General features: G+C 46.6%; 1 long non-coding RNA gene across 1 annotated transcript; it reads right to left on the bottom strand.

Annotated features, from left to right (window-relative positions):
- Positions 1-1,819: 1,819 nt before the first annotated feature.
- LOC138172089 (uncharacterized) lies at positions 1,820-12,592 on the bottom strand. The gene is made up of 4 exons (XR_011171050.1): positions 12,464-12,592; positions 11,672-11,729; positions 7,975-8,168; positions 1,820-1,989 (listed from the first exon to the last, which is right to left on the bottom strand). It is a non-coding gene; the product is annotated as an uncharacterized lncRNA (long non-coding RNA).
- Positions 12,593-13,452: the final 860 nt, after the last annotated feature.

The following is a 13,452-nucleotide window of genomic DNA, read 5'->3' as shown; positions in this document are numbered from 1 at the left end:
TTTTGGAGCCCATAGCCCAGCCCTCATATGGCAGGTGGAGAAACCGAGGCACAGGGAGGAAAAATGATGTGTCCAAGGTCACAAAGCTTGTGACAGAAAGAGCACTGGATTAAACAGTCAGAAGACATGAGTTCAAATCATGGCCTTGTCACTCACTGGCTTTCTCTGGGTCTCAGTTTCCTCTTCTGTTTGTCAAATGAATAGACTGAACTTCAGGGGTCTTGGATTCAAATCCTGGTGGTCTGTGTGACCTTGTGTAAGTCATTTCATTTCCAGGGCCCTCATATGGAAAATAGGGGGTTCCAACTTGGTGACTTTCGAGTGCCCCTCCAGCTCTAGAACCGTGACATCATGCACAATCACTTCCTGTTCAGCAGTCAATAAACATTTAGTAGGACAGTGAATAAACATCTATTAAGTGCCTACTGTATGCAAAGCATATGCCCAAACCTGGGGATATAAAGTCAAAAGACAGTCCCTGACCTCAGGAAGTTTACAGTCTAATAATGGAAGAGACACCATACAAATATGGTCAAGCAAGCTCCAGATAGATAATGAATAGAGGGAAGGCACTAGAATTAAAAGCACTTGGGAAAGGCTGCCTGTAGATGGTGGGACATTAGTTGGAAGTTGAAGAAAGCCAAGGCAGCGAGGAGGCAGCAATGAGGAGGGAGGGCACTCCAGGCACTGGGGAGGGTCCAAGGCAGTGAGGAGGTGGCCATGAGGAGGGAAGGCACTCCTGGCACTAGGGAGGGTGAGAAGCAAACAGCCTCGCTCAAAGACCCCAAAGCGCATTAAGGTGAGTTCTATCCGGGCTTGGGGCCAGGCTGGGAAGGGCTATAGATGCCCGTGTGACCCGGACCTTCTCTCTCCCCTTTGTTCTCATTTCTTGTGTGTAAAATGAGGCATTCGGACCAGGGTTCTGGCTTCCAGAAAGACCCTGCCCACCCTCACCTTCCAAAAATGGGACAAAAATGGATCAAGTTCCAACACAGATGGCTATTTCTCACACAGAGAAGGAAGTCCAGCTCCAATAGTGGAGTGGCCCAGTGAGGAGCTGGGCTGTTCTGCTCCTTACCACTGATGTGACCTTGGGTAAGTCTCTTCACCTGTCTAGACATCGATTTCCTCATCTATAAAATGAAGCAGTTATAGCAGATATCATCTACAGTCCCTTCTCGCTCTGGATCTGACGAGCTCTGAATTTAGCCCCACATGACTAAAATCAGTTCCCTTCTTAAATTATGAACACAAGTGTCCACAGAGTTGAACACAAGTACATTTGATCAACTGATCTGACTTGTTTCCTCCTAAAGGAAATGGCACTAGTAATATGCCAGGTTTCTGTTGGCCCTTGGACAGCACCCTTCTGATCAAGGCAGTTAGAATCTTTCCCTTCCTGATGCTCCTGGGAATGGTGTGGGAAGGCCTGGACATCCCCAGAGGTCTACTTCCAAAAGTTATGCTAGAGTGGGACATTCATAGAACGGAGGCACGGGTGTGTGCATGAATAATGTTTGCCACAGAATGTCATGCCATCAAGGAAACTCTGGTGATTAGAAACACACCAGATATTTGCATTCTGGGAAGCCATTATCTTTAATGGAGAAAATTGAGGGAGTGTGACTGAATTGGATGAAGGAGAGCTGCCTCACTGATCAACAAAAGCAGAGGTTTCGGGGGACAGCTTCCAGAAAGACCTTCCCCACCCCCACCCCATGCTGTGCCTTCTGCAGATCAAACAACCAGCTGCCAAAGCAAGATGATTTCTCAGATATATGGAGATGTCTTGCATATAGTCATAAGTATATTTATTTTAAACCCACCGTGTTTGGTCTCACCACACTGACTTTTGTTTTGTTTTTGCAAATGTGGTTTACATGGAAACACTCTTATTTAATATTCCTTGGCTCCCAAACCAAATCCCAGCCTGGCACCTGTCGATGAGAATATCCAGGCCTCTGCACTGATTTTCAGGACCTGAGACTTCTGGAACAGAAGAAAGAAGAAAGATGTGGTTGCTTGGAAGTGTTCAGTGGACCCTTAGCAAGATGTTCCCAGGGACTGGGAAGGCCTTCTGGACCAAGGTCAGGCCACTTAATTTGCTACATATTTGGAACAGGTCGTTCTGCTCTTTCACTGGAAAGAGTCAAGTTTTCCATTTGGATGCACACTGAAGAGCCGGGGATTTGGAGACAAGAGGGTGGCCTGAATTCCAGGGCCAACTCTCTTCTCCCTATCCAGGTGATCTAACAATTCACCTCTCCTCCCCGCCCCGCCCCCATCCCATCAGCGACCAAGTCTGGTAGATTCTACCCCATAGTGTTCTTGGATCTTCCCTACTCACATGACCATGAGCCTACCTTAGACCCTCACAGCCTCTTAGTTGGCCTATTACAATGGTCTCCTCAATGGTCTCCCACAGATGCCATGGGACCCTCCTAAAGCATCTATCTGACTATATCACCTTCTCTGCTCACAAGGTTTCAGTATTTCCCTATTGCCTCCGAAATCACATGCAAGGTCCTCTGCTTGGCCCTGGACAGCCTGGCTCCAGCTACCTCTCCAGGATGGCAACATATCACTCCTCTTCATTCATCTACATTCTGGCAAAATTGTCAGACTTGCTGTTCTTTGTACATGAAATTTCATCTTTCATCTCCACACATTTGAACAGGTTGTCTCCTTCATCTGGGGTGAACCTTCCATTCACTTCCACCTTTTGTAATACCTAGCTCCATTCAAATCCTTTTTTTTGCCTTTTGGAGGGCAATTGGGGTTAAGTAACTTGCCCAAGTTTACATGGCTAGTTTTTTTGTGTGGGTGTTAAGTGCCTGAGGCCGGAACCGAACTCGGGTCCTCCTGACTCAGGGGCCAGCGCTTTACTCACTTCAACACCTAGCTGCCCCCTCCATTCAAATCTTAACTCAATCACCATCTCCTTTACTCGTGTACCATCGAGGACCATGTCCTTCCTTCCTTCCTTCCTTCCTTCCTTCCTTCCTTCCTTCCTTCCTTCCTTCCTTCCTTCCTTCCTTCCTTCCTTCCTTCCTTCTTTCCTTCCTTCCTGCCCTCCCTCCCTTCTTTCTTCCTTCCTTCCTTCCTTCTTTCCTTCCTTCATACCCTCCCTCCCTCCCTTCTTTCTCCCTTCCTTCCTTTCTCCTATTTTCCTTCCTCTTTCCTTCCTTCTTTCCTCTCTTCTTTCTTCCTTCTTTCTTTTCTCCTTTCTTCACCTTTTCCTTTCTTCCTCCCTCTCTTTTTTGCTTCTCCTACCTTCCTTCCTTCTTCCTTATTTCCTCTCTCCTTTCTTCCTTTCTTTTCTTCCTTCCTTCCCTCCTTGCTTCCTTATTTCCTTGAGTCTTTCTGTCCTTCCTGTCAGTGCTCTAGGCATTAAGTTGCAGAGGGAGTTTGCCCATACTAATGGGGAGCATTCCCCATACTGCTGAGATCACAGGTCCAGTCCCTCTCCCCTCTTCCTCTCTGTCATCCTTATTCTCTCAAAAGGACGGACAACACCAAAAGAGAGATCAATGATTTACTCCTCTGATTGACTGCACTGTTCCACAGGCCAGCATAAGGAACACATTGTCACTTCCCCCACTGCCTTCAACAACAATCTCTTTGAGAATTGTTCCAGAACGACTTTTTTTCTTGAAATCAGAACTATTGTCTATACCTTATCCATGACTTACAACCATGGGATAATGTAATTAAAAGGAGGAACCTCCAATTGTGCTGGCTGCACTCCACTCCTGAACACAATAACTTTAATTAATACTATCCATCAGCTTCCCTGGAGGGATTGTGGCAAAATACAGAGGCTTTCTGCCTCCCAGATGGTACCAGACAGACACTGAGAGACAGAAAAGTTGGGACCAAAAAGGTCCTCCCCTGTCATCAGCAGAAGGCAGCCCTTCTGAGCCAGCCCCAGGGGAGCAGTCCCTTTATCCCACAGTTCTGGACCTTGGAGCTATTCTATTCATTCACCTCCAGGAATGGGAGATGATGTGCTTCAGGCCCGAACTGGAACCAAGAAGGACACAAACTCCTAACCCTTTGTGCCATATGCCCTGGTGCCCTTGGCTAATGACTGGCATCACTCTGGAGGAAGAATGATGGGACAGCAGCTCATGCTGACTTCTGCCACCTTTCAAAGATCCAAAGTGAGAAAGCTCACTTGAACCAGGAGTGGGAGGGGGAAGAAGGGTAATTCAGGGCCAACCTAGACAGCCAAGCCCAGTCCTCTTTGACATTCATTGGCTTTGGCCAGTGGCCCTTGGCCATGCTTTCCTGTCAGACATAAGCTGGGCACACTTGAAGGGGTCTTGGACTGCCCTAGCTGCCCCCAGGCAGCCCCAATATCCTGCTGGCAAAAACTGACAGTGGGACAGGACTGAGCTCAGCCCCGTTCCATCACTCCTGCCTAAACCCACATCCAAGGAGAGACAGATTTTAAAGTCTGGTTCTCACTTCCTAGACCATCCATCACTCCACTTTTTCAAACTACTCCTTTCATCTCCTCCCACTCAGATCATCAACTACTTTCCCTCTAAACACATAATGATTTCTTCCCCATGATTTCTTTCCCCTTCTCAACACCAAACCAAGGACAAAGAATTTAGAGCAGTCTGGCAGATTGGCTAGGAAAGTCATGGCCACCACCATGGTGAGCTAGTCACGAGGTTTGCCCTGGTCCTGACCCTGCAAGGATCTGTTACGGTTTATGACATCATCAACTTGAAGATATATAGGATCACGCAAGAGACTATTCAAATATTTTCACCAAAATAGTTTCAGTTGGGGGTTTGATTTTCTCATCATAGTGTAATGGAAAGAACACTAGATTTGAAGTTGGGAGTCTTGGGTTCGAATGCTGAATCTACTATCACTACCTGAATAACTTTGGGCAAATCACTGTACCTCAGGCCCCATAGTTGTGTGTCTTAGGAGCATCCAGCAACAAGATCGGGGACTCGGATTCCAACTAAAAACACACCCCGACCTCGGCCACTCTCTAGTTGAATGACTAGTCACAAACTGAAAGGGATTTTTTTCATCAAGGGAGGATAAGGCAATGGTGGCACTAACAGCACGTCCTAAACTGTGGGTCATGACCCTCGCAATCCACAGTTTAAGAAGCACTTAAGGGGTCTCAAATGGAAAAAGTTTAAGAAGCCCTGGTGAGGGTAGGCTAGCCATGGGTGTTGTATCGCCAGAGGCAAGGGAACCCCCCTAACTCTGAGTTCTTGATGGGGGTACATGAGGTGTGGTTTGTGGCTGTTTGTCACTAGGTGAAAGAAGGTGCTGCACCCCTGAATGTAAACACCCTGGGCCAAAGCATTATTTGCCCCATCTTAGTTATGGCTCTATCTCATGCTAGGGATTATTCATGTTTGAGCTGGCATAGATCAAAACGACCAAAAGAGCTGGGCAGTCAAAAAGGAGGCGGGTGCATATACGGAGAAGAGTTAAGCACAGTGCCAGGCACTTATAGGTGCTTCATAAATTGTATTGGCCACTTGGGGGTCAAAATGCAGAATCTCAGAGTAGGGATCATCCCAGATGCCATCAGCCCAGCTAGTACCTGACCAAGAAGCCTCTCTATTGTCTCCCTGACAAGTCAATCCTCATCGCAGCCCTGTTTTATTTTTAAAGATCAGTGGATGTGGGGTCATATGAAGCCTAAGCTGCAAGCTTTACCTGCAATTTTGGATTTTACATCCTCAATTTCCTTATTCCTACAAAATGAGGGAAGTCAGCTGGGAATTGTGTTACCCAGGGAGCAAGTTTATCTAGGGGACTGCAAGTCCTGGTCTTGGTTCCCCACTCGTCCCAGGATGGACTGTGCTACCCCTCTCTTCAGTCTGTGTGGGGTGTGGAGAAGCACATCTGGACCCTGAAGCGCCTCCTCTCCAAGGCTGGAAAATAGTCCTAGGAACAGCACCCCAACCCGAAAGCTGTGCTGTCCCTTTGTCTAGGACTGCAGCGGCCCTGGAGGGGTAGGATACTGCCTCTCCAGCTGATTCTGTTCCCAGAGCTCACCCTCCAAGAATCCTGTCTCCCTCCTCTCCTTCAGTAGAGCACTTTGAGGAAGTGCGCCCCCTCTTTGTAGCATCTTGGGATCAGGTGCCAATTGCTCTGCCCCAGTCATGCCTCTGATTGAACTAAATGGTCTCTAAGGCCCCTCTACTTCTAAATCCTGCGATCTTAATGACCTTATAAGTAGGTTTATACTCAGCAGAGCATGAATGTTTTGCATGTAAAGGCTTCATTTCCTTAAGAAGAAGAAAAATTGAATATCTCTTGAAGGAAAAGAAGGAAAGATGCCAAACATCTGGGGAAGAGGCTTGAAGAAGGACTTTCCAAACTGTGGCCAAACAACTTTGTCGGCATCCAGCACTGGTGCTATTTGTGTCTTCTGTTATTATTAGCCCTAAGAGGAAACAGAGAGGCATGTGGAGCTTGGATAGTACTGCTGGGGGAGAGGAGAGGAGAGGAAGCAAAGGGAGGGAAAGTCTTCCAAGGAGGATGAAGTGAGCGGCACGTGGCATGAAAACAAACCCCAATCTCAAAGAGAGAGACATAGAGAGGAGAGGGGAAGAGGAGAGAGACAGAGAGGCGGGGAGACAAAAGAGAAACAGGGAGAGGAAAGAGAGAGAGACAGAGAGAGACAGAGAGACAGAGAGAGACAGAGACAGAGAGACAGAGAGACAGAGACAGAGAGAGAGAGAGACAGAGAGAGAGAGAAGAAGGAGGAGGAGGAGGAGGAGAAAGACAGAGAGTCAGGGAGACAGAGACAAAGAGAAACTGGGAGAGGAAAGACAGAGACAGAGAGGCAGAGACAGAGTGGCAGGGAGACAGAGACAAAGAGGAACAGGGGGAGGAAAGACAGAGACAGAGAGGCAGAGACAGAGTGGCAGGGAGACAGAGACAAAGAGGAACAGGGGGAGGAAAGACAGAGAGAGAGAGAGAGAGAGAGAGAAGGAGGGAGGGAGGGAGGGGGAGAGAGAGGAGAGAGAGAGATTTATGCAAAGAAAGACAATGGATGTCAATGCCTTGTCCTCATCCTTTTGACCCAAGGAGATTAATGAGCCCCAAGGAAGTAGTTACCTGCTTCATTGCTCACCCTTGGTTTCTATTGCAACATCATGGGGAATAACAGGCATCAAGAAATAAGAAAACAAAAAATTTTAGTTTTCAGCAAAGAACAAAGGTATGGCCATAGGCATCTCCATCCACTATGACCGAAGGTGTCTTAGAGCTGAATCCTGAAAGAATTGTTGAGGTGAGGAGGAACCATAAAAAAGAGCTAATCCACTGTCTAATGGAAAGAGCCCTGGAATGGGAGGAGGATCCTGGGACCCAGGAGGTGAATTCAGTTCCTCGTGTTCATGGGCTTAGTAAGCAGCCAAATAGAGATTCAAGCCCAAGCCTTCTTGTTCCAAGTCCAACACTCTGCACCACATGACCCTTTGCCACATGACTCTGGGCAAATCATTTATGTTCTCTGGGCCTTAGTTTCTTTCTCTGTAAAATGAGAGAGTTGGCCTCAGGGACCTGTAAGTCCTCCCAGCTCTCTGTCCAGGATCCGATGACTGCCTCAAGCTCTTTGTGAGGGAAGCTGTTTAAAAACTTTAGGTGTTCTATAATCCTGGTCTGCCGCCAGCACCCACACCAGCAGCATCACTGCCATGACAATCATCAAGGTTCCTCCCATCGTGAAAAATCTTATCATTCATATAAAAGATTAAAACTCAATTTACCAAATGCTTAGTGAGCATCTGGGATGTGGAAGGCACCCAGCAGCAGAGATGGAAAAATAGTAGCCCCTGCCCTTGAGGGGTTACAATCAGAGAGAGGTCTTCCCCCCTGGACACAGATTTAGTTAACTCTAAGTCAGAGAGTGACAGGACCAAAGAACAGAGTCAGGCAAAGGGCGGTAGTGAAAACTGAAGAGGGAGATGTAACTCCCACCTGTAGCAATCAGGGAGGACTGCATGGAGGAGGTGAAGATGAGCTGGTCCTCAAAGGCAGAGAAGGCTCCCCATGGGCAGAGATGAGGAAGAAGTCCATCCCAGGCACTTGGGAGAATTCAGAGGCAGGATGATACTGCACAGGGCAGTTTAGCTGGACCACAGAATTCATGAAGCACAGTGGTGTACGCAGGCCTGGAGATAGAAATTGAAGCCTGATTGCAGAAACCCAACTGCCAGGCATTTTATTTGAGTGGCAACAGTGAGCCACAGAACATTTTTGAGTTACATAGTGATATCGTGAGAACTTTGCATTAAGATGCAAGAATTCAGGAGGAAATAATCTCATTATTCTTGCCAAACATAAACACCAGTTTCATTTGATTGGTGTGAAATCAATCAATCAATCAATTGATCTTTTTAAGGCCTTCACTAAGCATTGAGGACACAACAAAAAAACAAAAACAGTCCCTGCCTTCAAGAAGCTTGCATTCTAATGGGGGGAAACAACATGGGCATATATATATGCAAAATACAGAGTCTGGATAGAAGGTAAATTTATTGGAGAGCATGAGAGAACCAGAGAAGACATCCAGCAGAGAGGGGAAGGAAGCCCAAGATTCTAAAAGGCAAAGGTGAAGAGGTAAGTGTGGGACTCCAGGTATGGGACAGGGACCGTACCTGTGACCTCTCTGGTATGGGGGACTCCCAAAGTAGCTTGGCTCTGTCTCTGCAGCAGTCTGAAAGAGCTGCCCTGAGGGGTCCATGACTTACCCAGGGTCACACAGCTGGCAAGAGGCTGAGGCATGATTCCAACCACAGTTTTCCTGATTCTCGGGACCTCAATTCACTGTCACCTGCCTCTTGCATTTGGAACTGAGAGGTCCCTGGGATTTCATCTTTTGGACTTTTCCTTTATGAGTGCACATTCCAGAAGGCTAAGCTGAATGAGCGAATGCCACCCATAGGTCCTGGAAAGTGGAAGCTTGGAAGCTGCATTCTGTCACCTTAGGCAGCATCTCCCATAATAGGCACAGGAGAGGAAATAAACAGCTTGCTAATTATCTCTGTAGATGGCGTTAATGTTGATTAGGGTATCACTAAGGAGAATAAAATAAGTCAGCTTTCAATTACCTCCTTTGTATGAGCTCCAGGGAGGCATCTGCAGTCTGAGGACCATGTTGGAAGTCCTGCTCTTTCAACCACTTAATCCTGGGGTGACCTCAGGCATCAGGCCCCCCCAAACAAGGCCACGGGGTGATGGGGACTCGGGAGATGTCCATGCCAGCTTGGGCAGGGAGAATGCAGAGCTGCCTTCCCCAGCTCTATTCCAAAGGAGATTTTGGTATCGAGGTGAGGGTTTCCTTTATGGACTCTGAGCTGGCAGCTCAGCACAGTGCTTGGAACACAGTAGGTGCTTAACAAATGCTTATGACTTGACTGAAGTCACCAAAAACAGCCATGAAGATGACACCTTCTATCAGCAAAGCTTTGTCTACTTTATCCAGGCATTTTCCTTCCCTCTTTTGGCTTTAGGACATACTTGAAGACCTGCCAAGCTGCCCTCCACACCTGGCAGTAGCAGAGGAGACACAGCCTTCCCACCATCACCTCTTTTTCAAGGTATCTTTGCGGAGTCAGGAGACTGGACAGAACACAATTTGAAAACTGCATTTGGCCCCAGATCGATTCTTTCGGATTCTGATATTCTTGAGAGTTCTCTGTGACTGTGGCCCTCTCACTCAATTAGTCAATGGACATTTATTTAGTACCTACAGTTCACCAGGCACTGTGCTGAGTGGGTGGGAACATAACTAGGGCAGGGGGACTGGAGCGTTGCCTCAGGGCACAGAAATTCAGAGGATTTTGAGAACACTTTTTTTTCTCAGTAGCAGAGCAACCACTGAGCTTGGCATCTAGTTGACAAGAAGTCCTTATTAAACTCTATCTGCTGGGTATTCTGATAGATACAGATGCAAAACAGCTCCTGTCCTCAAGTAGCTTACATCCATCCTTCTGAGGGGAGACAACATGTGCAAAGCAACCTGGGTGGATCAGAAAAGGTTTCCCATAGAAGGGGACCTTTGATCTGGGCCTTGAAGAGAGCAAGAGGTGAGGTGAAGAAGGAGAACATTCCAGGGATAAAGACCATAGCCCATGCAAAAAATCCAGGATGTCCAATGCAGAGAAAAGGAAGGACAATGGTTTGACTAGAACCCAGAGTGCACAAATGAAAATAATGTGCAGCAAACCTAGGAAGGCAAGCCCAAGGGTGAAAGGCCTTGAATGCCAAAACAAGGAAGGAGATTGGCTTTCCATGATCATTCCCTGTCCCACACATGCCAAGGGGTCCAACCTCCGTAAAGACCCAACATGCACCATTTTCTTAGGCTCATCTCAAAGTCAAGACAGAAGCCCAAGGCCCTGATTTCAGCTCATGAAAGAGGTGAAAAGATCTCTGAAATGTGGTTCCCCTCAGCTGCCTTAAGGAATTTTTTTGCTTTTCTTTCCAGAACATAGGTAGGCAAAGAGAGAAATTCAAGATAACTAGGGAGGGGAAGCTGGGCTTCTGCTTCAGGACAAAGAAAACTGGAGGGTGCTGACAACATAGATCCCTGCTGCTAGATCTCTTGCACCTGCCTGCTTGTGCAGGGAGTGAGTGCACACACACACACACACACACACACACACACACACACACACACACACATGCACACACGCTTCAATCCTTGATGCTGCTGATTAATTAAGTCAGTCAGACGTCACTCCAGAGGGCCTTCATAGTCATTTGGCCCAGTTCCTGGTGCTTCCAGCCCATCTGGACTGATTGCTTTGGGTGATTAGTGAGCTTAATCCAACCCTGTAAAGCCTCGGGTCCTGTAGCTTTGTATCAAACCAAGTAAACAACTGAATCAATTCCATTAGAACAACCAACCAGCCTGATTTTCTCGCTACCCTCTGCATTGACTGGTTGACCGGCTGAACCCATTGGTTGTTTGGGTTTTAGATTGATGCAAATTGATTCTAAATATCTGAGATTTTTTCCCAGTGTTTTCTCTCTCGGGTTTTCCTTTCATCTCTCTTTTTGTATATTTCCCTCTATCTCTGTCTCTGTGTCTCTGTCTCTCCCCTGCCCTATCTTTCTCTGTTGCTTTCTTTGTCTCTTTATCTCTGTCACTCTGGCCCCCCTTCCTGTCTCTTTCTATGTCTCTCTCTCTGTGTCTCTCTGTCTTTGTCTCTTTCCAGTTTGAATGTGTCCTTCCCTCGATGGTTATACTGACCAAGTGACTTCACATTCCAATTTATACCCATCCTTCAATGCTCACTCGGGTCCACCCCTGCCAGGAAAACTTACTTAGTTTTTCTAGCCTTTACTGATGTGTCCATAGTTCTCACCAGACACTGTAGCCCTTCATTATAAACTACCTTTAATTGATCTATGTAGAGAGAAAACCTGGTCTAGTGATTAGAGGGTTAGATTTATTACAGTGAGGAAAATCTAGGTTCGAATTCTGACACTGACACTGACTAGCTGTGTCCCTGCAGACAAGGGATTATCCATTCTGACCCTCAGGTCACCTTCTAAAAGCATTATTGAAGGGATGGAAATCTGTATGGGTGAAGGGTCCTGGGCTGTCAGAGACAGCTAACAGGCTCTCCAGAATGTATTGCTCAATTTTGAGGGAGCATTTACTTACGCCTTAGAAAATCATCCAGTGCTGGCACTTTCCTTATTGTTTTGCTGATTGTCCAGACCTAAGAAAGGGACGGAGAAAATGTCAGCAATACAAATCAAACTGAAAGTGTGCTTGTTGTACATATTTTTTTAGGAGAGACAGTCATTAAACATTCGTCAGCACCCCCCTGGTGGAAGGATGCCCCACACCAAAGGTATCAATCACAGATGCTTGGACCCTGCTGGCTCTCTTCTCATTTAGAGTGTATGGGAAGGGTAGGAAAAATCAGGGAAGATCTGCCCTCAGATCTTCTGAGAGCTGTAAGGCAAACAGGAATCCAGAATACCTCGGGGTCAGATGCCACACACACGAGCCCAGTTATTGCCTGTCTTCCTATATGTGCCCCCTCCTCCTTCTCCCTGGGGTAAGGACCTAACCCAGCCATTTCTTGTCACAGATTCTCAAATCCTTTTTTTAAAGTACATTGATGTGTTTCATTTCTACACCACAATCATTTCCTGATATAATGCACCCACCTCCCCCAAAACGCACATACCAACATGTCATTGAGTTAGAAAGCAGCACAGCTCAGAAAAAAGAACTGATTTAGAATCAAAAGATCTGGGTTCAACTGGATGGTCTGTGTAGTCTCTTGAGATTCTCAATCTAACAATCTCATGGACTTTCCTTTTTAACAAAGAAAAATAGTTATGGAAAACCATCTGACAGAGCAGCCATGGCTGACAGCTGGCGTCCCATTCCCACACAGAGTCCCCTGCCTGTCCACACTGGGAGGAGGGGATTTTGTCTCACCATCGTCTGTTCTCCTGGACCAGGCTGCCCGTGATGATTGTTCAGAGACCCGCTGCCTTTCAGTGTGGTTTTGATTTGTGGTATGTTAGTCTTCCTGTATACTCTTCCTCCTGCTTCTGCTTCCTCCCTCTGACTGTCACACTTACAAGTCTTCCCATATTTCTCTGAATCTCTCCTGTTCTTCATTTCTATGTATGATAGCATCCTACTGCCTCTACCACAGTCTATTCATCTATTTCCCCAACCGATGAACACTCATTTTGTTTCCAGTTTTTTGCTACCTCTGTAAATGTTATGAATACTTTGTAACATATTAATCGTTCTTTCTATCTTCTCCCCTCTTTGAGTATACATTGAGTTGTGGTATTGACGGGTCAGAGGGTGTGAACACATTGATGACTTTTCTCCTGATGGTTTTCTAGGTTGGTTGGACCAATTCAGACTTCCCCAACAGAGTATTAGTGTGCCTGTCTTCTCACAGCCCCTCCAGCATTGACCACTTCCATCATGGGAGTGTAGGGTTAGAGGGGCTGGACTTCAAGGTCTTCTAGCTCAATCTCTTCATTTTACAGGTGAAGGAAGGAGAGCCTGAAGGTAGGAAGTGATTTGCTCCAGGTTACCTCCATGGCAGAGCCAGGATTTGGCCCCAAGGCCTCTGACTTGAAAGCGAAAGCTCTAATCACCATACCACTCTTCATTCTTTGCCCTCAGTCAAGAGGTAGGGCAGTGCCATGGAGAACGTGCAGGATTTTATATCAGAGGACTTGGGACTGAGCTATGACTTTGTTAATTAATACGTATACCGTGTTTCCCCGATAAGACACTGTCTTATTATTTTTTTTGGACTGAAAAACACCAGAGGGCTTATTTTCAGGGGAGGGCTTATTTTAATGAACATTGACAGCAATTTTAATAAACAGGTAAATGTAAACAAAAAAATGCACCTTTATTCAATAAGCAAATCACTAGGGAAGAACAGGATGACGCGC

The sequence above is a fragment of the Petaurus breviceps genome, unplaced genomic scaffold, assembly GCF_028583685.1.
Source record: "Petaurus breviceps papuanus isolate PSGF00001 unplaced genomic scaffold, PetGlider_PUasm1.0 490, whole genome shotgun sequence".
NCBI classification, from domain to species: domain Eukaryota; kingdom Metazoa; phylum Chordata; class Mammalia; order Diprotodontia; family Petauridae; genus Petaurus; species Petaurus breviceps.
The sequence above is the reverse complement of the archived record's forward strand: the minus strand, read 5'-3'. Positions and strand labels throughout refer to the sequence as shown.